This window comes from Sus scrofa, chromosome 9 (genome assembly GCF_000003025.6).
Source record: "Sus scrofa isolate TJ Tabasco breed Duroc chromosome 9, Sscrofa11.1, whole genome shotgun sequence".
NCBI classification, from domain to species: domain Eukaryota; kingdom Metazoa; phylum Chordata; class Mammalia; order Artiodactyla; family Suidae; genus Sus; species Sus scrofa.
In genome coordinates this window covers 49,156,228-49,181,346 of record NC_010451.4, presented here as the reverse complement: position 1 = coordinate 49,181,346, position 25,119 = coordinate 49,156,228, and the positions used below count along the sequence as shown (strand labels likewise).

Sequence of the window (25,119 nt, the reverse complement as noted above, 5' to 3'; positions counted from 1 at the left end):
TAATTATGTTGGCTTCAAAGCCCTTTTCTTCTACCTTCCATCACGGCATGCTGGTGCAGGAAGAAGCCTTCATCCTAGTCCTACATTTTATGAGTGGAAACCCAGTGGAGGGAACAATTTGCCCAAGGTCACAGATTCAAACCTTCCCAGATTTTTTTTTTTAGGGCCATACCTGGGGCACATGGAAATTCCCAGGATAGGCGATGAATCGGAGCTACAGCTGCCGGCCTTCGCCACAGCAACACCAGATCCGAGCCGTGTCTGTGACCTACGCCACAGGCTCATGACAATGCCAAATCCTTGACCTACAGAGCGAGGTCAGGGATAGACCCTGCATCCTCGTTAATCCTAATTGGCTTTGTTAACTGCTGAGCCACAATGAGAACTCCTCTTCCCAGATATTTGTTAGTCCTAATTTAATGTTTCCAAATGTCACCAGTAGAGCTGTAGGTAATTTTCTTGGCCTCTTTTTCGTTGAGGACCCTCCATCCTCCCTCTGTTCTGCCCCTGCTCATCCGGTGTTACCCCAATGCTGCTCATCCTTAAACAACTCTGCTTCTTCCTCCTGTTACTTTCCACCAGCATTTGGTTTGCTCTCTCAGACAACACACTTGAACCTCTACTCCAAGGTCTCAAGCTAAACAAATCCTAGATTACCCAAAGTGCTGTATAAATTTAAGGGGCATTCCTGCATTTCTTCTTAGGCCTGCAGTCTTTGAAACCGAGATGCATGGCCCCGGGCTTGTGCTTGTTTACTCTCAGGCTTTGGTGACGCGAGTCAAGGCTTTCCCTATGGTTAACGTGGCTGAGGATGGGAGCAAGCTGAAGCTGGTGAAGACAGACGTACGTTGGAATACACTGAGATCATCCTTTGAACAGAACCTCCAAGAAGACAGCTTGTCTGTGGGCCTTAGAGCATCCTTCGCCCAGCAGCAGTGAGACAAATTGAAAGTAGAAAAAGGACAGTCTCCTTTGAGGGGCATATGAGGGCCCAAAGGTTTTTCAGATCTCAGCCCCACAGAGAGGAAATCTGCTTGATATTTATCCAGGCCCCTTTCTTTTAAGTCTTGATTACCCTTGGCTCAGCGAGGTGCTGAGATTTATGCACCAGCGACAGGTGATCCTTATGTAAGAATGGAGTCTCGGGTGTGATAAATTGGGTCTTGAGAAATCTCCGCTCGGCTGCTGCAGATGGCCGTGTCATGATGGCAGAGTCAGAGAGTGGCGTCCTGCCGGGCCGTGAGCTGTCTGTGAACTGGCTACTCAGTTCAGAACCGTCTGAGTCAATTCCTCCGGCCTCAAGGTCATGACCATGGGGCTCAGCCCAACTGTAGGATTGACATTCATTCTAGCAACATTCTTTCCCACTCCCTTCGACACTATTGCTGACTCGCTTTCACTCAGTAGTCCAGCAAGAATCAGATGACCTGTGCTCTTTGTGACTGTCTTTATAATTTGAGATCTCTGTCTTTCATGACTAACACCTGTTAGGGGTGAATTCTATGCCTGTAATGAATTGCTTATGCTATAGGCTTTGCATCAGCCTGGTTGATTTGGTCAAGGAGGTATTTTTACCCACTATATCCCTGTCAATTTCTGCAGTTTTCATGTCACAGGTTCTTAGCCTTTGTTTTGAGGAGTCTAGACATCTCCCAGAGTGCATATATACACCCAAATTGTAAACATAGATGTCTCTGGGGAGAGCAGCTTTCATAAAATTGTTCTAGAAGTCTGAGATACAACAGATAGGAAGAGTCGCCATTATAGATGAAGAAAATGTTGTGAAGCATCCTTTATTCTCTCCAACTGGATTTGAATTTCAGATAGAACTTGATCAGAGGTTGGCAACATAGAGCAAGCTTTGGAGTCAGATAGCCTTGGTTTTGGCTTAGACCCTGGCTCTGTCTGCACAGCCGGGAATGACTGTGTAAGCTTAGCCATAGCACTTCTGTGTGCCTCATGTCTTTATTTAGAGAATGGATAAAGTGAAAGAAAATATCACCTACCTCGTTATGCTCTTGTGGGAATGAAATGAGAATATATGTCAATCTTGTGCACCTGGTGTCTACTTAGGGTTCTAGATAGCAGTGGCAGGAGTCGCATGGAATTCATTTCTCTAGAGCATGTAGGGTGATGCTCGTTGTGGCATGTCTTATGCTTTGCTGAATTTTAAAATTATCACCAGACTTTGTATGATCACTCAGTCATTAGCTGCCATTTCATAGTCTTCATAAGCATCAACACAATTTACCCTCCACTCTTAAGCGATGTCACGTTCCAGTCCTCTAGCCCACCTCTTGTGGGCAAAAGAATGATACTAACTGGCATTAAACTCTTCGAATCTCATTGTACAAGTGTTACGGTCTTTAGAAAAATCGTGTTTTTCTAATTTTAACAATCACTCAAAGAGGATATGTAGTGTATATTTAGCTAGGGACCTTTTTTCTCTATGTGTACTAACCCGCTTTATTTTCTTGCACATCGTAAGTCCTAGTAGATATTTGCCAAAGGAATGGAAAAGAAAATCTTAACCAACTGAAAACAAGGAATGTCTGCATGAAAATGTTTGTTTTTCTTTTACTAGTCCTTCTCTCATGCATCCTTATTACCCATTCTGTTTCTCTAAAGACTCCTATAAACAGGGCTCACCTTGAAAATGATAGGAAAGGAGGCTCTGTTTGAGGGCATTTATCATCCTGGTACTGTGTGCTTTTTTTTTTTTTTTTTTTTTTTTTTTTCTACCACGGATTTGAGGCCAACAGGATCCATTCACAGACTCTCTCTTTTTAAAATTGATATTTCTGAAGCAGGTGTAGAATCATCCTAAGTGGGGAACCAACTCCATTTTTTTCTTAAACTTGAGGTGATGGTTTTTTGAGATTGGCCAAAAAATTTTTGAAGAGAGAAGGCACTGAGTGAAAAAGCTATGTATGTGAAAATATGATGAGAGCTAAATGCGATGCACTGGAAAAACATGACAGCAGATTTTACTCTATACCCAGGAGATCTCTATCTCAACTCTATTGAGAAATGCTACTCCAGGAAATGTGAAAGTTCCTTCTGTATATATGCATTTTTATTGGTCTAGCTCATTGCCCAATCTACATAAGTTATTCAGTATTTGTTGAGATGGATTTATATTTTATTATATAAATAACTTATTTATTATGTATATTATATTTAAGTCATGCCAATGAGGAAGATGCAGTCATTCCTCATGTGATGTCTTTATCAACATATGTTTCTGAAGCTCAGGTGACTGATAAACCATTAAAGAAAGTGTCTTCTATGCCTGTTTTCCATGACAAATAGAAATTTTAGAGAATATGCGTGTAAGGCCGTTGAGTGAGGGTGAAGCACCATTTCGTCTTAGCAATTGAGTTTTGCAGTTGCTCCCGTTCAGAGAGAGCAATATTTAAGGAGCCCACAGCAGTCTTGTGGATGTGCACCCTTTCTGCTTTCTCTCAGTCTTACCTTTCTTCAGAGAAATAGCAAGCAGAATCAGAGTGACACTGGCCTGCCTGACCTAGGGCTGAGACTAGGTAAGGGCAGCAGCACGTCCTGCAGGAAATCTGTAGAGCCTCTCGTCCCCATGGGAAGACTCCCCTGAGAAGAAGTTAGGGGAATGAGTGCTGTGTGGCTAGGATAGCTCCCTACAGCATCCCTCTTTTTCTGGTGTAACGAAATCTGGGACACTGGCATCCAGAAGCAAGCGGTGATGTGGGAGAACCATAGAAATAGGGAGTTCACAAGAATGAGAAGTAATGAACCAGAAAGAAATGATCTCCCAAAGGAACCGTGTCTCTCTTCTCTCCTTTATTGCTACTCAAAGCCCTGTGTTTCCCTCTGATTACTCAGTACAGTCTTTCAACTGTGTTTCCCACATCACCACTTATGCTGCTTTTTAATCCTCCTTGTCTTACAAAAAACACATAAACACAAAGCATGTGTCTTTACCTTATATTTCCATTGGGGAATGAGGAACAATAATCAGCATAGATTGGGCATCAGTAGGGGCCAGGTGGTTTTTCTTGCTCCCCAATTCAACCTGTTTTATTAGACGAGGGAAAATAACTTGCAAGGTGTTGAGTCACTTATCCAGAGCTGCTGCCTAAGTGACAGGACTGGATTTGAAACCCTTGGCTGTCTGTGTCTGCACTTCTGCACAAACCCCTCAGGACGGATAGAAAATGCCGAGAAACAGTACAAGGACATGCTGTGGGGATAGAGCATGCAATTTGAAGATGTAGTTTTTCACTCCCTTGAATTCCTTCTCTATCCAGACCAGCACAGAGAGACACTCATTTGTACATCCACATGGGTGAGTTTAAACCCTCTCCCATCTTCCTGTTGATAGAACAGCCAAAGGTTCTGTTTCAGAACCTTTGATGTGGATATCAGGGCCCATGACTACACGTCTCGTATTGGGCAGGCCAAGGTTGTTATGGGAGGTGGAAACAGAATAGGAATGGATTTACCAGTGCCAGACCAGAGTTGTGTGTGGCCAAATACTGGAGCACTTTGGTTTTCCTCTTACCCATGTTGGTGTTCAGAGTAATTGCACTTGAGCTTGGATTTATTCTAACTCAATATTACAACTCATTTTGGGGTTCCTTTTTCAAGTAGCTTCATGTAGCGCATAAGTGCCTGTGTTTCTATCTTGATAATCTCTCAAATGCCTTCCTCACCCTCCATCCCCGCCACTCCTCTCTACTGAGTTTGAATTCCTGTTACAGAATAGTTCACTGAATGCCAGGTGTAAGTCAACATATATATCTCTGTGAAAACCAAGAAAGACAAAAGCTTACCGCTTCCCAGGACTTGTTGAAACACTGAGACAGCTCCTGTGCTGGTGCCAAGGTCAAGGAGGTCAGCCCACACTTGAGCTCAGGCATTCGAGTCTGTCAAATGAGTCAGTCAAATGGGAATGTTGGGGTTTCTTGGCTGGATGCATGTCAGTATCACTGTGCATGAAAGATGTCTGTTTGCTGTACCCGTGTTTGCCATCACACTAAATCATCAGTTGAAAGAATGACTAACATCCTGAGCATATTTGTCTTTACAAGAAGTCCCTTGCTTCAGGGGCAGATGAATTTTGGTGACCGTCCTTTGGTCTCTGGTTTCCTTTCCTGGTCTCTCTGATCACCCACTGTCTCCTTCATGCCTCCTCTGCAAGAGGCAGCCAGCCTCCTCTATCCTTGTCTGCTGGCAACACCAGCACACATGCAGGCCCTTGCACACCGTACATCTTCCCTGCTAGAGTGAACATTCCATGCAGAGCTATCTGCCCACTTGTAGATCATTCATCTGCAAGTCACTGGTGCCAAGTACATGGCTAGCACAAAGCAGGCATTCAGTAAATGTTTGTCGAATGAATGTAAGATAGAATGACTAGAAAAGCACATTAGTTTATTTTGCTGCATGTTTGGCTTCACTGAAACATCTGGATTTTTTTTTTTTTTCTTTTTGGTATCATTCGTTCTTACCGCCTTGCTGCCTTCCTCAGTCAGTATTAATTGAGAGTCTTAGATGTGTCAGGCACTGGGCTATATGTCAGCGTAAGTGAGACACGGTCTCTCCTTCCTTGGAAGGTCCGGAGTGGGTTGTACTGATTATGTTGGTTCTGAGTCAGGCAGCCATACTTGGTGAATCACCAACCACTGAGAGTGGAGCCTTGAGGTGGCTGTTTGTGGGAGGATGTGGAGGGGGAAGACATTACCCCCATCTTGAGACTCTCGCAGCTCATGGGGTTGGGGTAGTGGACAAATAAATACATGAAGTATATAGGTTCATACATGCCCGTCAATAAGAAATGGAGGGGTACAAGAGAAATGGCTGGGATGTCTTGTAGAGATAAGTGTTTCTCCCTGGTACAAAATCTCCTTGATACTTTTAGCCAGCGCCTCATTTATATAATAATTTTTTTTCCTATGGTACTGTGTGCTCAATGCTACACCAGCACTGGGGACATGGCAATGACAAGGAAAAGTGTGAAACTTGTTTTCTAGGTAGGTACAGGCCAGGACACAAACATCTGACTCATACCTGAAAATGAAAGTAAGTATGAGTGAACAGAAGTGAGAGTGAGAGAGAGGAAGGAAAGGATGGAGACAGAAAGGAGACCAGACCTGAGGGCTCCTGGTCACTCAGTCCCTGCTTCTCGATCCGAAGAATTTCAAAGATGGTGACTTTGAATGTAGGAATTTTAGCTTACTCCCTTGGAAATTGTTTCAAGAAAGAGCCTGATATTTTTGAGGTGACAGAATGCAAATTTTAAAAATAGAAGTATGAGAACTGTCTAAATAATTCCAGTCTAAGTTATTGGAGGCCAGTTTATTTCCAGGTAACATCACTCTGACCTAAGATTCCAAAGAATTTTCAGATTCAGCTCCTCTATTTCTACTGTCCATACACTATTAAGCAATCGTTTTAGGTCTGTTTCTACTTTTACGGTAGCTAGAAACATTAGATCCTGTGTTTGTTTAGTACATACTTACTTAGTACTTACTATGCGCCAGGCAGTGTCCAAGGCCCTAGGAATGAATCATCAGCCCCAAATCATTGACCCTGTGCTGGAATTAGTAATTTTGACTTTCCTTTTATAAGATGTATATCAAGGAGCCTCCAAAAGGGTCTTTAGACTCCTTTTAAAAAAATTTTTTTAGGAGTTCCCATCATGGCACCGTGGAAACGAATCCAGCTAGGAACCATGAAGTTATGGATTCGATCCTTGGCCTCACTCAGTGGGTTAACAATCTGGCGTTGCTGTGAGCTGTGGTGTAGGTCACAGATGTAGCTCGGATCTGGCGTGGCTGTGGCTGTGGCATAAGCTGGCAGCTGTAGCTCTGATTCGACCCCTAGCCTGGGAACTTCCATATGCTGCAGGTGCAGCCCGAAGAGACACACACACACACACACACACACACACACACACACCAAATAAAATAAAATAAATACATTTTTTTAAAAATTCAAGTATAGTTGATTTACAGTGTTGTGCCAATTTCTGCTGCACAGCAAAGTGACCCAGTCATACATAGATATACATTCCCTTTCTTATGTTATCTTCCATCATGGTCTATCCCAAGAGACTGAGTGTAGTTCTTTGCACTGTACAGTAGAACCTCATTGCCTCTCCATTCTCAGTATAATAGTTTCCATCTACTAACCCCAAACTCCCTCCCCCTGCCCCTTGGCCACCACAAATCTGTCTTTCAATAAAAGGACTCATCATGCATGTGTGTGATTTGGTTGTAATCATTAAAGGGAACGTGGAGCCGAGCTGAATAACATAAGAAATTCTAAAATTAAAACAATCTGAGAATTTCCAAAAGCATGCCCCTCTGGAATAATCCTAAGTCAGCGCTATTAGGCTCCCATGAAGAAGACCAGAGAGGCTCACAGGACAATTCCTTGCTAGACAGGAAGAGGAGTGGTTTCTTTTAAATATTGACCTGGTGCTTAATATGCCTTGACCACGAGCCTAGGCACTTTACAAGCATTATTTCATTCAGTTCTCCCAATAACCTTTGTGGAATAGATCTTATTAACCCCATTTTACAGGTTAGACATTTGGGGCTCTCAGTGACTAAGGCAGTCACCCAAGACAATACACGAAATAAAGGGGGTCGGGAACACTTAAATCCAGTTTCACTGACTTCAAAGAGCTTATCTTAGGTAGAAAGCTCTTCTAGGATATTCCTTTTTTTTTTTTTTTTTTTTTTTTTTTGCTTTTTAGGGCTGCACCCGCGGCATATGGAGGTTCCCAGACTAGGAGTTGAATTGGAGCTGCGGTTGCCAGCCTGTGCCACAGCCACAGTCACTTGGGATCCAAGCCGCGTCTGCGACCTGCACCACAGCTCACGGCAACACCGGATCCTTAACCCACTGAGCAAGGCCAGGGATCAAACCTGCATCCTTATGGATACTAGTCAGATTTGTTTCTGCTGCGCCACAACGGGAACTCCCTAGAATATTCTTATTCAGACTTAGAGCCATTTCTTGGTGCCTCTAAGAAGGTCTTCTTTTTCAGAAGACTAAAGGAGGGATTGATTTGGGGTTGAATCTTGTCTCCTAAAAACCTTTGGGATTTAGTGGAGGATGCTATCACTGGCCATTTCTAGGTCTGCTACACATAGAACATGCTAGAGGGTCCTTCTGCATCTCTGCCATCTGTGCTCTTGGCTTTTAATTTCCTTGAAAATGACTGGACACATTCCTCTTTTTCAACCATACCCAAGGCCAGGGAGAAACATTCTGTTGGCTTTCATCAGTAATCTTTTCTAATGTCGTTTTCAGTATCTCTTCTTCCCTGTCCTGTGTGTGTGTGTGTTCGGTGCATGTATGTGTGTGTTATATTACTTCTTATAGTAATCCAATTATGTTAATATAATTATACCACAAATATATTAAAATTTTAAAGTTGTGTGTTTTAATCATTAAGAACCAGTGCTCAGAGAATGTCCTTAGCAGTTAGTCTTGGTAATTAAAGAATATAAGGTGTGAGAGCAAGTAACAAGCAGCGTCTAAATTTGAAAAGGAGCCAGATGATAGCCTAGGGACCCAAAGGCAGCTCATGCCAGGTTTGAATGGTCCGTCTTACATGGCTTATGTACCGGCCAGCTCAAAGGCAGGGGATTGGATTAGTCATGGTCATAGAATTTTACAACTTAAAAGAGCATGTGCAGTTGAGCCTCTACATTATACAGTAGGAATGAATTCTAGAAAGGTTAGCGATTCATCCAGAGTCGATCAGGAGGGCATAAGAGGACCTAAAGCAGTGATTCTCAATCTTTTTTTTATCTACTGATAAAAAGAAAATGGTTACAATACAGATTCCTGAAGCACAGTCCCAGAAAACATGATTCATATCAGGGTGGGGCCCAGGAACCGGTATGATTAATAAGCCTCCTGAGTGATCTGGCGGCTGGTGGTCCCGGGACCACACTTCAAGAAAGTCTCCTCTGGAATTTAGGCCTCATGACTCTCAGTCCAATTTCATCCCAAAGGACTAGGCTGCCTCCCCACATTAAAAAAAAAAGCATTCCTAACAATACACAAGACTCTTTGTGACTCACGTTTGTGCTCTTATTTCCTGACTCAACAGTTAATTCCTGAATGCATCATTCATTGAGTAGTTTTCTTTTACTCAGTCTCTCTGCCTCTATGATGTGCCAGGAGCTAGGGACACAAAGATTGAAACACAGCTCCACCTCCAGAGAACCCTCCTGTAACGAATAGTAGCTACTGTTTCCTGAGCCCATTGTTTATCCTGCTTTGAAGAGTTTATCTCATTCCTTCCCTTTAGGCAAGCCTGTCCATAATAACAACATAACTTGGAGGTTATTTGTATGTATAGAATCATACATATTCTCTGAAACTTACTCTTCAGTACCTACATATGGCTTCAAGTTATTTTCTGGTCAGTTCGTTATACGTGCTAGTCTTTGTAATGGCTGATGTACTGTCATGTTTTCAATCATTCTCATACTGATGAATATTAAATTGCTTCTCTTCTTTCCTATTTCAAATAGTGCCGGGATAGATTCCAAAGTAAGTCTTGTCACCCCCATTTTACAGATGAGGAGATAGAGCAAAGTTAGTCACCTTGTCCAGGGTCTCTCAAGGGCAGAATATGGATTCCAGAGGAGGTATATCTGTCTCAAAGACTACAAGGTTATTTTCTTTTCACTATTTCACCTTTTAATAATTGCAGTACCGGGGGTAAGTGCTGGCTGAGGTGGATACTACAAGACTCCTAAAACCTAGCTGTGCAGGGTCATCTGGGAAGCGATCTTTGAGCAGAATTTAGGAGTCTTCTGGGCATAGGGGGAGAAAGCCACTCTAGAAAGGGCTATCGGTTTATTGCAAACCCATCAGTGACACATACTGGTCACCAACTAGAGGGGAACCCATGATGGATACTTGGGAGATTTCATAGAAGACGTGATATTTGCACACTGGGATCTTATAGCATGATGTGAGTGGTTGGGGGGGGATAAAATACTAGAATAATAAGCTAGTGAGCAGTGTATAAATAAACACCCACCTCATTTGTTCGCTTTGGCAGAGCCCTGGAAAGGAGTGGGCCATGGGCTCCTGTCTACCTGGGGTGGCAAAGACATGCCCTCTTAATAGCTCAGTTTCTTCCTCTAAAACAGAGTCTAGTCCCAGCCTACTTGTCAGGGATGTTGCAAAGCTTGGTTAATTTCTGTAAATGTTTTGACCTCCTCTGAGGTGTGTGCTCTATAAATAGGAGGTATTGCTAGCAGCCATCAGAACCCAAACAAAACTGAACTTCAGTTCCCTGAGAAAAAAACAGAAATGCCCACGAAGCACGCAGCCTGCCCTGGGTCCCTCACACTGACCCTCCCATAAGAGGCAGCCTGGGTCTCCTGGAGGAGCTCGCCGAAGTTCAAGCCCTGCTCTCAAGTGGGAAAATTCAGGAGACTGGCTGGATTGCCTAACATTTCATTTCCCAGCTGATCACTATGATTAAGAGCCCATCTGGCACAGCCCATTTGTGAGGTCTGTGTGTGTGGAGAGGTAGGACGCAAGGAAAGGCAGAGATCTAACAGCAAAAAAGCACATGCATAGCCCCGTGGTGCCAGTGCCACAGTGGAGCCTTCCACTAAGATATTTCAATAAGAATTTCATCGTATTAGCATTCGTGAGGCCCATAGGCCATATGTTGTAAGAAAGGCAGTCAGGGAAGCAGCCCTTCTCTTTCTCTGAGCTTTTATATTAGCTTAGTGAGGATTTGGTGGTGCCTCTGTCTGCCGTGGGTCTCGGGGAGCTCACACACGCTGAGAAGGAAATCCAGCTCTGGGTCTCAGCAGCCGCCTGCCAACACCTCTACCCACAAACTCACAGAAACTAAGCAGAGGCTGAGAGACACACAGCTACACTCCCGCACAGGGACAGTGGCGATGACTTTGGACAGGGGGTTCCCTGGAGCCCATAATTCCCTTGTTCTTATTCCCCACCAGGAGCGCTCTGAGCAGGGGGCAGAGGAAGCCATATGTTAGCGCTCATGTCTTCACGGCCCCTTCGGTGTAACCACAGTTCCAAATCAATCCACAGGCAAGTCGATCTCGTAAGCACTAATAGGACTCACAGATGTGCAGAAACCAGCGTCGCGATACTCAGCTGAACTCTCGGATGGAATTTCTTGTAATTTTCTGTTACCCAAGGGATCCTATGTAAACCTGTTCCAGACAGAGTTTTTATTGTATTATATTTCTGAGCTCCAACCAGGCCTTCCCTTTGGAGGTCAAGCCTCTCAGCCTCCTTGAAAATTCCCATCTCAAAGGTAGAGGCTCTTGGTGCCCGTGGTCACCACTTCTGCTGGGGCTCCAGGTCCACAAGGAAAACTCATCAGTGACTTGATCTTAATCCCTCACTGCGTGTGCACAGGTCATTGAAAAACATCTGGTGGCCCTGACCCTCCATGTCCATTTGCCAAATGCATTGAAGTGGGAGGAACCGGGGAGCCCATCTGTGGTGCTCCGTGGTGACTGACAGAGGGAGGTAATGGGCCGACTCGGGGAGGACCTTCGAGCCCTGGCTGTTTTGCTCAGTCTATAGAGGATCAAAGGCCACTCTGGAGAGAATGGTTGGAAGGGCCCTACCTTTTCAGGCTGTGAGGCTGAGTTTTGGGGGTTGAGCCCAGCAAAATGTCTTCTCCCACATCTCAGAAATGTAAAAATAAAGTTGGCTCCACCAGCAGGTTGGACTCAATCCTAAATGCCCTTTGGGAGATCCCAGCCTGTCTCTTGGGAAGGTGGATTTTACAGCCTATGATGTGAAGTTCAGCAGAGAAAGCCAGGTCAATAGGAGTGAGAAAGTCTCTGATGAGGTCCCCTCAGCCTTCTGTTTCTGAAAAGGGACTTTAATTACTTGGACTCTAGATGAAAGCTTTGCCTTCTTGAAGGGGCAGACATCCATTAGTGAACCTATGAAATACAGTGAGGATGTCTCCTCAGGGCCCAAGGCTTTCCGGTGCCCTTTGTCTGAGGCTGAGCGTCCTGAAAAGGCAATTGTACTGATGTTAGGTCCTGTCCCGTCATTGGTGTCAAACCTCCCAGCAGAAGGGAGCTTAGCATGTCAATGAGGTAGGATGGAAGGCAGCCACAGCTCATCATTTTCTTCTCCTTGCCCCACCCAACACCAGGAACCTTCCAAGTTTCTCAGGAGACATGGTGATGCCAATATGGACCAGTCGCCTTGCCCCGGGAGAGGTCTTTGGTATGAAATGCATTGTCTCAAGTAGATTCTATGGAGAACTCAATTAGGATAAATGGATTTGGCATTCCTGGCTACAGAGAAACTGCTCCTTGTCATAATTTTCCCTGTCTTCAGCAGAGACTTACCTGCTAGCAGGTCTGTATCTCTCAGAAGAGGTTGTGAGAAGAGGATGGGATTTGTTTTGCTAGTTTTTTCTATCTTGTTCTAGTAACTTAGAGTGTACTCTAAAGATCATGTGAGTAAAATACATAAGACCTATTATATAAAACGTAAAAATTCTGCCCCAACTCCTTTTTTATTAGCTAGAATGTCCAGAAATAATATACTCATAGCAATTTTACTTTACAGGAATTCAAAACTTTATCACATAGAAGCCACCAAATAGCTCTTCCCATTGTCCTGAGGAGGACAAAGAAATGCTGATACACGAGGAGTTTGGGGTCAGTCAGGAATGGCAAATACTTAGTATACGTTTCCTCATCAACCCCCTTTTCCCATGGCAGTGATGACTTCCTGATGCTTATGAAACTCTTTCCTACAGAGATCAGGCAGGATTTCAGGATCTTTCTCAGTCTGTACTTGAGACACCTCCTGCCGGTCAGCCAGCGTTGGCATAAGGGGATTAATTTCTGAAAAGAAAAAGAGAAACGTGGCATCTTGAGTTCTTCTTGGTATAATTAAAATACCTCAAGGAGGAATTTTGGACTAGATCTATGGCTTTTGCTGCCTTTTCTGTTTACAAATCATGTAGATGGGATTCAAGTCTCAACTTTCCACTTACCCCACCCATTCTTGTCTGCCACCCCCAAAATATCACACCAAAAGAAATGGGAAATATGATTGTGCTTTTATGAGCCATCCGTGAGGTGATGTCTGGTCCATATTAAATTTCAGAAATAAATCATATGAGAAGAAAATACAGAGATGTGATTCTGTTATGGGTATGAATCCTACCCAAGAACAGCAGCTCAACCACCTTGAGTACCCCCTGAGGGACCCTGGGACTTCTTCGGCTATACTTTAATAACCACCTGTCTTGGAAATAAATAGAAAATATGTCAGCATTTTTCACAGGATACTGTACAGTTGATGCCCTCTCTTCTGATCTTGAAATCATCATCTCCTCAGTCACGCCCATGTGTGAGAACAAATACAAATTCAGCAACCAGTAACAATTCCACCGGACAGCGGGATAGATGGACTTTAGTCTGGGTCTAGATAGACTGAAACCGTTTGGAAGAATCAGGAGCCTGTGACCTGTCATCTGTCGCTCCTGATCAGGATTACAGGGCCACTGAATAGCTCTTCCCATTGTCATGAGGAAGGCAAAGAAGTGCTGATACAGGAGGAGTTTGGGGTCAGTGAGGAATGGCAAATACTAAGTATACGTTTGCTCATCAACCCCCTTTTCCCATGGCAGTGATGACTTCCTGATGTTCATAAAACCCGTTGGACTGGCTGGACTAGAACACACTATTGGAGACCTTTCTCAGCCTTAATTGACCTCTGACTTCAGCCTCCAACATGAGTGTCTGGTGGCCTAGTCTTTGGGGTTACCCAGGTTGGCAGCTGCTAGAGCATGTGGGGCCAGGGTTTCCTGTATCTTGGGATTATAGGTGAAAGAAAATGCCTGACTAACAAATAAAGCAAAACGAGAGAAGGGGTGCCATGAAATTCCTTCAGCCTGACCTAGGACCCTCTCACCAGTTCAACTGGGGCAGGAAGGGGAACTTTAATTTTGTTGCTGTTATTACAAAAATATATGAGCTTTGGAAAGACACTTAACTCTCCTCTGTGTCATCTCTCTGCTATGATATGGAGTAATAATAGCAACTAGACATACTTACGTGTAAAGCATTTTGCAGTCTAAAGCATTACCTCGTAAAAGGTGGAGAGGACGTAAGACTGAATTTCAAGGTGGAATAAGAGAAGGTCAGTTTACAAAATGTGGAGAAAGATGTGGTCTTTGACCTTAAGGCTAGAAGTGAGGGATTTGGATAGCAAGTGTGTGTATTTCTCTCTGTTTCTCTCTGTGTACACACAAATATGTACCTATACCCATATTTAAAAAGAAGTAGTATTACTGCATGCTTTGAGATGCATCTGGGCAGCAGTATAGTTTGCCAGCCACTGTTAAGTTGGCTGTTTTTCTTTCTGCATCTCAAAGAACAAAAGCCTTAAAGATTTCCCAATATGATGTGAAAGTCCATATTTCTTACATGAAAATTATCTGAATTAAGTTTTTATGCACCTCGTGCAGTTTGTTATCCAGACTAGCCGGCTGTGTGGACCCTTTGTTCATTGCTATCTGTCCTTTGTCCACAGAGGACTTGCGGGGCTGGAGGGGGAGGGCATGAGGTATCTAATCTGTTTTCAGTTCTTTGGGGTATTTGAGAAAGTCGTACGCAAGCTTAGGAAAGCACTTGGGGAGGGGCAGATTAAATGGAAGAGAATCCTCCATTGCAGGACTAGGTGTTGTACTGACCTTGTGAATTAAGCTCTTCCCCTCTTTGATGATACAAGATCATGCCGCGAGCTAGCAAGTATGTCTTCACATTAGGGAGAGACGGTCTGGTCCTCCTCTTCCCAGCAGGCAGAACAAATAGCCAGCAGGCGATGAGGCAGGATTTGCTGGGGTTGGAGCTACTGCAGCTTCCTGGACAAGTGAGAACATGCAGGTGTCAGTCCCCTGCTGCAAGCCAAGCAGGTCACAGGGCAGTGGCCCAGTGGCCCACCCTGCTCCTCTCCCTCAAGGTTCATTTTTCATTTTGATTGAGTCATGATGGCTCAGCGACACAAAACATCTGAGGACATGCCTTGTAGGGGAAAGGTCACAAAGAACGCCAGTGGTCTCCTCTTCCCTAAAGTCTAGGGCTCGCTCACGTGGAATTGTTGGTTAAGGATGGGCCAGCGGGGCTGGTGCAGGGCTCAGTCTTTCTCCGCGAATGGCAGGAGCAGGCCTCCGTCTTGCTAGCTTCAGGGTTGCCCGGCTGCCTGGTTTCAACTGAGGCAGCACAGCTTGCTTTAGCTTTGAAGTGTGAAAACCAAATACCGGTTGGCAGAGGGAAGAGATGGGAGCTGCATAACCGTCTCGGAGCACGAAGAAACACACTCAGCGCTACTGAACGTCGAAACTTTTCCTGTCCCCTTACCCATCCCTCATCCCACCCCCACCCCTGAAAACTGTGACAACAGTAGCAGGCCTGGTTGGCTGGCTGTTCTGTAGTGGCTGGTGGGCAGATGCTGTGAGCGTCTTAAATATGAGAAGGGACCGAGCAGACACTTCCCCTCCAGCTGTCTGGTCTGTGTCCTCCTAACCTGCCCGAGACAGGCAGGGGCACACACTCACACACGCACACGCACACGGAAGCCTGACTTTGGTTTGTCCCAGCACCCTGAACAGTGATTTAGGCTACTGGATTGTCTATCCCTTCTGTGTCCTAGGGAAGATTTTAGAAATTCTCATACAGGAGGCTGAGAAAGGAAAATATTGGTTCCTACAGTACAAACATCTCCGTCCTGAAAGAAAATGTTAATTTTCCCCTAAATCAAATGTTGACATGCATCAGCTGCCGCTGAAGGTGTGTCGCTGTGGGAGAAGAACGCCACGCCGGAGTCTGTCCTCGGAAAAGCTAGCTGGTTTAGGATCTAAACAGGTCTGATGTAGAGGTTTTGTGAAGCGTTGCAGGTAGTTTTCAAAAAGCTCATCTCTCTGGGACACCCTCCTGAGCAGGAAGCGGGGGCAGGGTTCCACCCTGTGGGAGGCACCCTTTTCTGCAGAAGTCAGGGTCCCTCCATTGGCATCTGCAGTGATGCCAGGAGATAGAGGGTTTTAACTGGAGATGAGAGGTGGGAGGGGGAGGCTGGCAGAGTGGTGAAAGGACGGACTCCACAGGCAGAGGGAAATTTCCAGCGCTAGATGCTTTCCCTGCCTCTTTCCCCACTGCCCCCAAAGCATACACTTGAAATATTCGTCTTTGTTCAACACCTATGTTTTTAAAATTCCAAATTAAGTTCCCCCACCCACTCTCTCCCTCCAACTAGTCACACACACACACACACACACACACACACACACACACACACACACACCCCCTTTTAACTTGTTAAGTATGAACGATGATGATATATACAACCAGCGTGCTTTGCCAGTCTGCACGGGGAAGGCCAAGATGAATGCAGAAGGTTGGTGCAACGTTGCCGCAGAGCAGCGTGATCAGAATGCAAGATGGAGCCCAGGGGGAAAGGCCAAGAAATATGCCTGCGCTTGGAGTTTACACAAGTCTCCTTAGCAACTTGTCTGAATTTATTTTTCCCTTAATGTGTATGGGTTTCTTCCAAACCCTGAGTGAAACGGTTTCTCCTCCCTGAGGGCGACGCCGTTTAGTGGGTGAGGGAGCCTTTCTCTTCCTCACCAGCTTCTTCCCACCCCTCCCCCTCCCCGTCTAGGTAGCTTGATCCTTCGCATTGTGACTCTGTGGATGGTTGGTAGCTTTCCAGAAATTCACGTCTCAGTGGGGGAACGGTGGGGCCTGTTTCCGATGGCCACAGCTGTGCGGATTTCTGCCGCAGCCTCCTGCTCGCCGTGCCTGCTCTCGTGCGTGGCAGCCGTGTAAATGTGCCTGTTTATATGCCCGTGTGCTGTAAATGAGGGGAGACTGGACCGTTTCTTTTTCTGTCTTGCTCTTCTCTCTCTCTTTCATCACCCCAACACACACACACACACATGCATGCACGATCCTATCATTCTAATTAGAAGATGGATATAAAGCTGTTAGGAAAAAAACCTGACTTCTGGGAATCTGATCTGTTGGATTTATGTGACTGGGCTTGCTTCAGGGGAGACAGCCATAAATACTGCAGCGGTTTTCCCTAAAATTGCTTTACCTTGAAATAACTCTAGGGGAGTACGGTGGCTGCCTCGTTGGAGCCGACATTGAATACAAATCTTAATATTTCTTTTTGCCCCCTCCCCTTTTAGAGTCAGGGACAAAAGGAAAAAAGAAACCTAGCCAGAAAACGTTAAGGTTTGACTTTGGCTTTTTTTTTTTTTACAAACAGATGTTGCTTGTCATACTGTTGTTGTTAGGCAGGTACCAGATTGGACCAAGTGGTGGGGGGGGGTGTGTGTGTGTGAGAGAGAGACTGTGAGAACGAGATGGGGAGAGGAGGAGAGTGGGAGCGCTGGGTGTGGGTAGGAGGCTGGAAGACAAAAACTGATCGGTTTGGGGAAAAGTTGAGAGCAGGAAGTGGGTAATACAGATTAATACCTTTTTTCCTTTCCAAACTTCAATTCGATGGTAAATAAATACAATCGTATTCTATCTGGTGGGTTTTGGTTGTTCCAAAGGAAGGGGGAAATGTGGAAAGCCGTTGACAGGGAGAGCCAGCCCTGGAGGAGAAAAGCGAAGGTCTCCTGGGGTGCGAGGCAGAGAGGGGGCTGCTAGGCTGTTCAGGTGCTCCCCCAGGTGAATCTGCCCTGGAGTAAGGAGGGTCTCTGTTGCAACTGAACTCAGTTGCTTGTGTTTGATGGTTGCTGCTTTTTGTAGGTAGCCTTGTGGAGGTTCCTGGCTCTTTTGTACTTTTCCCAGAGTAAGAATCTCATCGTTAGATGGCCAGGGTTCTAAGGAAGTACGGACTCTTTACCTACTGTGTGTTTCCCTCTTTGCAGGATCCAAATGGTCTAATCCTCATTTTCCCTCCAGCCACCCCGAACCCTCACTTAATTTACAGCTTTCTAATCTGATTGTGGTGGGCTTTCTCAAGAGTAAAACATAGCTTTGAACATCACAAGTGTTAAAGTTGCCCGGCATATAGAAGGCTTTGTGTGGTGTATCATTTGCTTATATTCAAGAAATGACAGACCTCTGATTTTTCTAAAAGCATGTGTCTCATGTTTCCGTATCAGAATCAGGGTCTTCTGCATTGAAAAAAAAAAAAGAAAAAGTTTGGTTCTTTTCAAAGCCTTTTGGGCTTTATTAACAATATAGCTAGAAAGGAAGTTGTAGGCTAGCATCCTGGTTTGCATTTTAAGAAGGAAGAAAAATTGTCATCCTGAGCAAACTTAATGCTTTCAAAAGTGAAAGTGGTCTCCTCAGCCAGCTGCACGCAGAACAACTTGTTACAGGCAGCCTCTCTCTCTTTTGTTTCCCCGGGTGTGTCAAAAGCAAATTTGCCTCCAACTTCTCACTCTTATATAGTTGATCCCTGTTATACATCTGTGGTGAATGAACACTTAAGTGGGTTTAAGATTGTTTTTAAATTACCAAAAAAGGGAAAAAAAAAAAAAAAAACCAGCCTACCACTCAAATCATCTGAGGGCATCTCTTGTTTTTTGTCCAACCTGTTTTATTCTGTCGTGCCATTTTTCATGTCTTTGTTCTTCAGTCGACCTAGCCACACATTCATTTTTCATTTTACATAATATATTTGTATTTTTTAATCCGGGGGGTATATGGAAGGAAGGTTGTAAATGTCAATTCCTACTTTTCCCTTTGCCTGAAAGGAGGTCGAAAACCATGGCATTGCCTCGCCAGCCTCCTCCCTCCCCTGCTCCCTTCTGGTCAGCTTTTCCTGGGTGGAGAAGAATTCATTCTACCTAAGCTAGCTGGCTCTGGTGCCCGAAGCCTCTGCCCGGGTTGCTTGAGAGATGCGCCCACGCTGGGGGCTGGTGTCCTGGTGGCAGCGTCGCAGGTGGATAAAACGTGCCATGACGCATGGCACCCAGGAATTCCTCTTGGAGCTGCCCTTGCTGGAGGTGCCTCTTTTGTTGAGGTGATTGGATCTTTCTACAGAGAGCAGGGGCTGCAGAGGGTGAGCGGAAAGACCTCTGGAGAACTGAAAAGCCACGGGGGGACCAAGACTAGCTCTGTCCCCTGCTTCCTGATGTCGGATTAATGCCGGGCATAGGTCCGAGTTCCCTCTCTCTTTCTTCCCTCCTCTATTCCTCTCTCATTCTCCCTCCTTTCCTCCTCTGTTTCTTTCTCCCTCCCTCTCTCTTCCTTCCTTCCTCTTTCCCCTTTTATTTTTCTCACTTTCCATTCTCTCTTTTCTCTTTCTCTCTGTCTCCTTCCTTCTTTCCTCCCTCCCTTTCTTTCCTTTCTTCTTCCCCCTTCCTTTCTCTCTTTCCCTCTCACTTTCTGTTGAATTCTCTCTCTCCTTCCTTCCTCCTTTCTTTCCTTCTTCCCTCCCTCCCTCCCTCCCTTCCTTCCTCCCCCTCGCTTCCTTTCTCTTTTTCTCTGTCTGTCTCATCACAGGTTGTTCAGCTGATTCGCTCTTCCCCCTCAGGACAAAGGAGGTCTGCTGAGGTTCTGTACAAGGGACGTATCTTTTAAACAGGAGGGTGGAGGCCAGGGGATCTTTCTGTCAGTGTCCTTCTGCTGACATCACCATGGACTTGGTGTTCACGTCCACAGGCAGGCAAAACCCAAGTACATGTTCCCTTTTGCAGGCAGCTGCGCAGTGAGTTTTCCTTCCATTAGCACAGGAACAATGAAGGAAAAGCAAACCCTGCGTCTAAAACCTGGCCAATGAAAGAAGGTTGGAATGGAAGCCAAGAATCCTGCTGTGGTGGAAGGGGGACAGGCTCCTGAATCCACCACAGTCCGATATTTCACTACTTTTTAAGCAGCCCCATCAGCAGAGAGAGCTAATGACTCCCGAATCATTTCAGAATCAAAAAGTTAAAACGATGTCTCAGTGATGCTACATCGTGCCAGGTAACGATTGCCCAGCCTGATTGTATCTTAACCAGTCTTAATTATTGATAACCTATCTCTTAATCATGTTTAGCAAATGAGTGGTTTGGTATAAAACGTAGGAATTTGGGAGTATTCAGAGACCTCCCTCTCCCATTTGATCATTTTTCTGGTAAAATCGTTCTCAAGGTTCATTGGTAGCCAGGGAAATTCCAGGAAAAATGTGAAAGTGACTTATTTGCCGAACCTTTATATCATGTGTAGTTCTGGAAATGAAGAAAACATAATGCTTCCCAGTGTTTTTCTCAAATTTTATTTCAGTTTTTAGTGTTCCTTTTTACTCTCATTTTGGCATGAATTCTAGTTTAGCTTTATAAAAGAGTTGGGTGACAAAAAGAAACCAGCCACAAAACAAGCAAATACTTTCAATCCGTTTAAAATAATTTTATTTTCCAGACGCGGGCAAATGGCTTGAAGATGCTGCTGGCCTAGCAAGATGGCAACAGCTTTGAAAAATAGGATTCATAAGAAGTTCTTTTTTTCCAGGTAATTATATTTTCCTATAATTTCCCCAAACCTTCCATTTCCTCAAGTATTATAAATTTTTAGGGCATAACTTGAAGGATTGAATTATGAAGAATAACTGCATTTTAAACTTGTTTTTTTTTTTTTTTTTTACAATAGCAACTAGTTTTATAATATTTCATAGCTTAGGAGTAGAGCAGTCATTGCATTCAATTCTATAGAGTTCAGAGAAATGTTTATAAAGTTATCACCTAACAGTGCTTATTTTTTTTTTTGACAGCAATTCAGGCCAAACTCATTTGAAACCATCAGGCACTGTTCTTAAATTCTGTGGCTATCTTTGGTAATTGTATTTAGAAATATAGTAATGGAGGATTGCCTCTAAAAAGCCTACCATGTGCTCTGAATTCCTGGAAGATGTGGCTTATAACAATTGCATAATAACTAGTGTTTTATAATAATTGCATAAAAGTTGATATTTTAACTTTTGTCCTAGATTAGCAATCCTGTATGTGTGACATTTAATGGAACTGTCCTTAAACCCCAGTGACTAAGATTTGGGCTCAGCTGTCATGATATAAGTAGTTTCCTTTTAGTGTTAGTGAAGGACTTTGTGCCACTTAAATGCATTAAATAATATAAATGATATGTTTTCTTGATAAAGCACATTACCCTACTTTGGCCAGTGTTTATAGGCATTAGCCTACATTTTCCGATTTAATTGTTAGTGTTACTGTCTGAGAGAACCCCACGGAACTTGTTTAATAGAGCAGCCAAACTTTCGTCTGGAAAGAACCCTTCTTTTTCTCCTCAACGCAAAGAAGTTTCTTGAAGGAGGTGTTCAATTCATAGTTGGGGGAAAATATCTATTCCTAAATAAATTATTCTTCTCTTGGGTTGGTTTTTGAATTTCTCCTTTTTTCCTACAACTTTGGCATCTTCTGATTTTATTTTCTGAAATTAAAACTCTGGTTTGTTTGAAAGTTAATACTACAGACCATTAGGATTAAATAACTGTTCTCTGTCCTGCCTTTTACACACACACACACACACACACACACACACACACACACACACACACACACGATACAGAGAAGCCCCAAGTTGAAACACAGTATTGAGCTCCTTTTCATGGGCTTCGGGGGTGCAGATTTATGAAGGTGATGCCTCCTGAATGATTAAATGTAACACTTTGGCAGATCTTCATCCATGGCGAACAAATATTGCATTATATCTTTCTAAGAAATGATAATGACAATTCTCATCATTTTGGAAACCTAAGCCTATTCCTTTCCATTAATAAGAGTTCCTGTGTCAGACTCTATGTTCCAGCCTCGCTTAACAACGTTCAGAATGGCCATCCTTAAATACCTCTGGCCCTGTGCCTCTGTCAGAGAGATCAAAGAAAAATAAGAGGCTTGGCGTTTATTTTAAAATCTTTTATTTTATAAAGGAAGCGAACATTTTAAAATAACATAAAGTCAAAACCATTTGGAGGTGACTGGTTTGGCTCCTCCTTGCTTTCACTTGCTCTTGTTGTCTCTTTGGATCTAAAAAGTTAAGCCACAGAGCTGCAACTAGATTGTCGGCCTTGGCAAGCTCCACGGCACCAGTGGGTTCCCAGCAGTCACACCCACAGCTCCATCACGATGAAACAGACAGACAAGACATATCTATGAACAGTTGCCTCTCAGCCCCTCTTCATCCCCCTGTTGGCTTTCTGTCCTCTTGTTTTCACCTTTTAAAGTTTATAAATAGGGGCCATCTCTTTTCTCTGAATAATCCCAAATTCAGCTCTTTTGGGTTCTTAGTAGAGTCTCCCAGATGCTTGAGATAGGAATGGGCACTGCACAGGTCAAGGCAAAGGTCGTTTTTTTTTGTTTGTTTGTTTTTGGGGTTTTTTTTGAGAGTCGGTATCTATAGATATTGCTAACAGGAAGTGGAAAGGTCCCTTTTCAGGTCCTACAATGAGATAGGAGCATAGGTTTTTCCCAGCATCTAGGGAGAAGGGTTATTTTTCTTTCCATCATTTGTCCTTGAAGTATTCACGATTAAGACTTTGTCTTCAATAAAATTCCCCAAAGGAGCCATTAATGGAAGGACCTTGTCTTGGATGCTCCATTCCTACTTGTAGAACATGGGTTTTGAAGAAAGGATGTTATGCAGACAAACAAAACCCTTTTGTAAGAGCTCCTAAGAAAATGATCTCTCCCCACATCCTAGAACAGATTGAGGGAGAGCAATTATATAATTTCTTTTCTCATTCAGATTTTATAAAATATGCCCAAACTTGCTTAGTGTTGGAGTTTGGACCCATAATAGAGGCGGTATGAGGATGAAATACAAACTTTTCCTGAAGATGACTCTTCCGGTTTAATATAGCTGGACTTCTGCTCTAGAATAATTTTCAGAAAGTACTTAGAGGCCCTATGGTGGTGTTTGCTAGTTTACTATGGCTGTTCCAGAATGCGAATAGGAAAGAAAATGTTCACCATTTTTTTTTCCATGTAATTACAGGTATTTAAAAGAATGAAATTGCAGTTGGGTTCTCCTGCATCTCTCTCTTTCTCTCCTTGTAATTGAAAGACTTTCTTTATTCCACCGATGTGCAGTCCTGATAGCATTCTGCTCCGACTACGTGCGAAGGTCTGAATAAATGAGTCTTCCCTGATATTAAGCAGTCAGATGCTGAGGTGTGCCCATTGTGTCTGTGGAGTAATGTGAAAGTAGAACAGAGAAGACGCTGCTTAATTTTTTGCCCTTTTGAGAGCAGGATGACGTCTTAACATTTCTGGCGTGCAGCAGTCGAACGGCAGAGCCTTTGGTTGGACTAATGGTTTTAACATTTCATTTTCAGACACGTCAAACCCCCACACAAAAGAAGATACGGAGGCCTGTTGCCACAAACCCGTAGATCCGAACTTGTGCTGATAGTGCACACAAGCTTGTGTCTATAGGTATGTGTCTGTGGGCGATCTCACAGGCCGCGGGCTCTGCCTGTCCGTCATCACAGTCCCTCCCTGCTCCTCACCTCTCCCCCTCTCCCCCTTCATTTACTCTTGTAACGGTAGACCTGGAAAGAGGGGCTGCGATGGGAGAAGCAGACCTTTTGTTCTGAAACAGATGAGGCCCTTCAAGGATGAGATTTGAGGCTCACCCTCCCTTCCCTTCTCTCTCCAAACTACTCCTGGCTGTCACACCAGGAGCCAGGGCTCGCAGGTGAGGCAGCAGAAACGGGGTGACTCAGACAACTAACTCACAGTTGAATGATGCGTAAATAGAGGCCTACCCCAGGGTTGCTTTTGCTTTCTGTGAGCCTGGCTAATTGTTTTCTAACTCATCGCAATCTTTTGGCAAAAGTGGCAGAGACTTGTTTATAAGGCCCATTTCACCCTGGTTTAGGTTGTACCTTGTAGCAATTCTTCCTCACCCATTGTTCTCCAGGTGCAGTCAAATAAGTCCTTATCTTTAAAAATAAAATTAATGAGGGAAATGGATGCGCTTAACTATTTGGACTTTTGTAAATAGTACTGTAAAAAAAAAAAAAAAAGAACTTAAAAAAATAGCCTATTTAGGTCCAACTTCATCTTTGTCCAAAGCCGTTTTATAACTCTTCCCCATGTTTAAAAGGCTGGAATGAAAATAATTTTATCCCTTTGCCTCTTAAATGTCACCATTGTGCCAGGGCTGGAAAGCCAAACTGACTACAGATCAAAGCAAAGCTGGCTATATTTGTCTCATTCCAACAATGTGAGCTGAAGAGTCTGTAAACAGAACCCAGGGTGAAAAGTTGATCAGATTTGGATGACTCTTAAATCTTTGCATTCCCTTTTGGTCAAACATAGTGCCAGGAATTCCCTTAAGTTTTTTGTTTTGTTTTGTTTTGTTTTGTTTTTTTGAAGCTTCTTCTAGCAAAAAAAGTCAATATGAAGTCGTTAGTTATTGAGCTAACATCAGAAAAGAGTTTGAAATTCAAATGAATACATTTTATTTCACTAAACGTTGTCTCCTGTGAAGAGCCACACTGTTCAGGGAGACCTAGAGCTCTTTCTTCCATCAGGTGTATAAAAGTGAAATTTTGTGTGTTGGAATTAGGAAGGCTCAGATATAGATGACGGTGGTTTAAAGGTGTCTCAGAGAATACCATGCTCCCCTGATGCTACACACTGAGGATGTTATGTTTATGCCTCTCCTTTGTGTTTGCTCTGCAAAGCATTGAGGACGGTTGATCTCAGCTTGCTTTAGTCTGGAATGATGGAACATTACATCCAGGAGAAAAATATCATTCCCATTGGTGTGTATCGTGTATAATTGTTTGCCCAAGGTGTTTATCTACCCATTAAGTAAACAATCTTCTCGATTTGTTCTACATGCCTCTTTGAAGTGGAACACTTAGAATGGATAAGGGGGCAGCAGATTAAACCTCTACCTTCCCTGGATAAATACTTCTGTTTGATAAAGGCAAAATCATGTCTCTGCTCATCATCCCTTTAACCTGTGGGACCACTGGAGTTCAGGAATCTAAAGGGATACTAGTAGCCTGTATTCTCTATACAGGGATGACCAGTAGATGAATGCCAAATGTTTCTTTTAAGGAGTTCTTAAACCCATTACCCTAAGTAAAAAGATTATGCAGGGTAGTCAATCCTTT

General features: G+C 43.9%; 1 non-coding gene across 1 annotated transcript; it reads left to right on the top strand.

Moving 5' to 3' along the window:
• On the top strand, positions 23,359-23,438 carry MIR100 (microRNA 100). The gene has a single exon (NR_038550.1). It is a non-coding gene; the product is annotated as a microRNA 100 (primary transcript).